The sequence below is a fragment of the Hyperoodon ampullatus genome (assembly GCF_949752795.1).
Source record: "Hyperoodon ampullatus genome assembly, chromosome: 7".
Taxonomy (NCBI): Eukaryota; Metazoa; Chordata; class Mammalia; order Artiodactyla; family Ziphiidae; genus Hyperoodon; species Hyperoodon ampullatus.
This window is the reverse complement of record NC_136920.1, coordinates 19658485-19661917: the sequence shown is the minus strand read 5'-3', so window position 1 is coordinate 19661917 and position 3433 is coordinate 19658485.

The window sequence follows — 3433 nt, the reverse complement described above, 5'->3', positions numbered from 1 at the left end:
TGAAGGAATGGTATTTCTAGAAGGAAAAAGTAAAACTTGGTATGCTATAAAGTGATGGATAAGATCAAAAAGCACAAACGCACTAAAAGGTTTGAATAGAATGAACTTGGATTTAATCATAAAATCAGGATACTGAAAGTTGGGTGTATGTGAGGGAGTAAAAGCTGGGGGTGGGGCGGATGTGACCTGTAGCTACTTACAGACTGAACAGTCATAATACAATTACTCCGTAGAAACTGTCGCCCCCAAATGTATTAACAGCTGCAAAGATTTGGATAAATTAATGGCTGGTAAGTCTGTATCAGGAAAAGTCTTGAGGCTGACCATCATGTTATCCTCAGAGCAGCCCTAGTGAGTTAGAATCCTGGGCTGATTTGACACTTGGTCTCATCCAAAGTAGTCCTCATGCTTCAGACTGCCAGACAAACTACTGGCGAACTATTTCTAAATGAAATTACTACATTTCATAATTTCTAATGAAATTACTATTTAGGTATCCCCTGTCTCTTCTTTGAAAACCCTCTTCACTTTGTGTATGGCTGCTGGGGAGATGCACCTGGATAGCCCCTCCTGCCATAACCAGCCTCCCTCCCTATCCATCCTTTCAACCTCCACCAGTTCAAAATCACTGAAGGAATTAACTATATGTAGCAGGCTGCCAATAATTCCTTCTATTCCCAATCAGACATGCTGCTTCACTTATCAAGATGAGTCTGTTTCCATTTCCCCTTAAATCTGGGCCAGCCTTGTTACTTTCTTTGATCAACAGAATGCAGAAGTGACACTTTTCTGGGCCTGGCCCTCAAGGAGCCTGACAGCTTCTACTTTCACTCTTTTGGAGCCCTGAGCCACCACGTAAGAAACCTCTGTAACTAACTACTGGGACTGAGAGAGAGAGGCCCAGCCACCCCTAGCCATTTCAGCCACTCCAGGTAAGCACTAGGCATGAGTGAAGCCATTTGGGAACATTGCAAACCCAGCCAAGGTCCCAGCTGTCTGAAGCCTTATGAGTGACCCCAGCTAACAGCAGGAGGGGCAGAACCACCAGCTGAGTCCAGCCAAAAAATATGAAATATAATAAATCATGGTTTAAAGCTTAAAATTTAAGCCACAAAGATTTACGTTGGTTTACTATGAAGCAAAAGATGATCATTTAACAGAATTTAAACCAGGGTGTTAACTCTCTTAGGAATATTTATATCTTAAGTATTTTCTCTAAGAAATAAACAGTATAGAGATCCTTCACAACATTCAGATAAAGTGGCCCAAGAGAGGAAATTAATAATCCAGAAAGATCATTGTCCAATTCCCAACTTTAAAAAAAATCGATAATTTATAATGATAGGGATAAATTAAAGGACCTATGTGCTAAAATACTTTATGCTGAAAGACCAAATTACATGCAGTTATGGGTTTTCCTATCATTTGTTCAATTAAGAATTGAGTCACAATTTAGAGATTATCAGCAATTTTGGTAACTACCATCTTATATTTCTACAGGTTTTATGTAAGCATAAAGATAAAATATGTACTTAAAATGGAAAAATATCAGGTCTTAGAACAATAGAATAAAAGAAGGGTAACAGGTGGATGTAGAAAATTGGTAGCAACAATTTTATTTGGATTAGAATTTTTCATTGCTTTATTCACATAAAATGGGAAAGCTACCTTTTGGGGGTATAAAAAACTAAACAAACTAACCACTTAAGTATGGAAGCTTTATGGAAGATAAAAATATATTAGTATAGGAAATGCTTCCTGCCCTCAGATGCTAACAGTCTAACTAGTTAAACAAAGAGCTACTCAAGAGTTTAGCTGTTCAAAATGTACAAAGTAATATCACAAAGCAACATGGTATTAATTGTCATATTAGTGTTACAGAATTCAGAGGAGGCAGATAGAAGTTGACAGATTTTTTTACAATCTGGGATTTAAGCTATACCTTAAATAATATATTTTAAAAGAGCAAGAGAGGGATTTTAGGCAAAGAACAAGATGAGCAAGAGCACTTCTAAGTGTTACTGTGTGATGCTTAAAACAGAGTTCAGTAAGAGTGGAGGTGTGGAACTTGGCAGTCAGGATCTGTGGCAGGCAGGATTCTAAGATGACCCCCCAATGATCCTTGCCCTCATAAAATCTTCTCCCTTGAAAGTGGGGAAAATGTGTGAATATGATATCATTCCTCAGTTTTATGTTATATGGCAAAGGGAATTTTTGCAGATGTCACTAAGGTTACTAATCAGTTCATACGGGGCCACTCAAAAGAGACGTTATCCAGGTAGACCTTATCTAATCACATGCGTGCTTTAAATCTGGGCCTAGAGATCTGAGATGGAAGAAGTCAGAGATATAAGTGATGGAGACATTTCCCTGCTTGCCTTGAAGAAACAACTGCCAAGCTGAGAAAGCCACATGGCAAGGAATGGTGGGTGACCTAGGAGTTGAGAATGAGGACAGTCAGTAACCAGCAAGAAAACTGGGACCTCGGTCCTATAACGGCAAAGAACTGAACTCTGTAAAAACTTGAAAGCATTTGGGAGAAGCTCCTGAACCTCAGGTGAGATTGCAACCTTGGGATAAGCCATGTGAGACACTGAGCAGAGAACCCACACACACCATGCCAGACTGTTGACCCATGGAAACTGAGATAATAACTGTATGTTAAGCTGCTAAATTTTGTGGTAATTTGTTACATAGCAACAGAAAACTAACACAGGATCCCAAAGGACAAGGGTTATCATTTAAGGAAAACGAAGGTGGGTGGTACGTTAAAGCTATAGAAATTACTATTCCGCCCCTTTGCAAGTTAACTTGTGCATGTCAAAGAAATTGCTGATGGCCAAAAGAGGTGATGTTGGAGCTTCTTTCAAACTCCTCACCATCCTTCATCCATGCTCAGGCTCTAAAGTTAGGTAGACCTGAATGCAAATCTGAGTTCTGCTGCTTATTAGCTGTATGATCTTGGCCAAATTACTTAACTAGCCTACGCCTGGTAAGTTAGTGAAGATTAATTACAACTATGTGTGTACAGTGCCCAGTATGTATTAAACACTCAACAAATGTTAGATGATGGTGACTGTCATTATTTAGTAGCTTTATACACAAGTAAGGTTTACTTCTATGCCTAAAAATAAGATGCTGAGAACATACAAGAAACCCTTACAATTTGCCACCAATTTCACCTTTTCATACTTAGCGCTTATTCTGCCTGAAACAGCACCTTTGCTCTAAGACTTTCACTTGGTTGGTCTGTCTCTTCTACACATAAGCCCTTACACACCCCCAATATCCTATATGTAAATTGTTACCTTGCCAATATCCCACCAGACTGCACGCTGCTCAGTGGTCAGATTTTCATACCCAGGGTCTAGCAGAGTACCAGGCAAAAAAAGCAGGTAAGCCATACATTTTTAATGAAAGTAATGCTCATCAC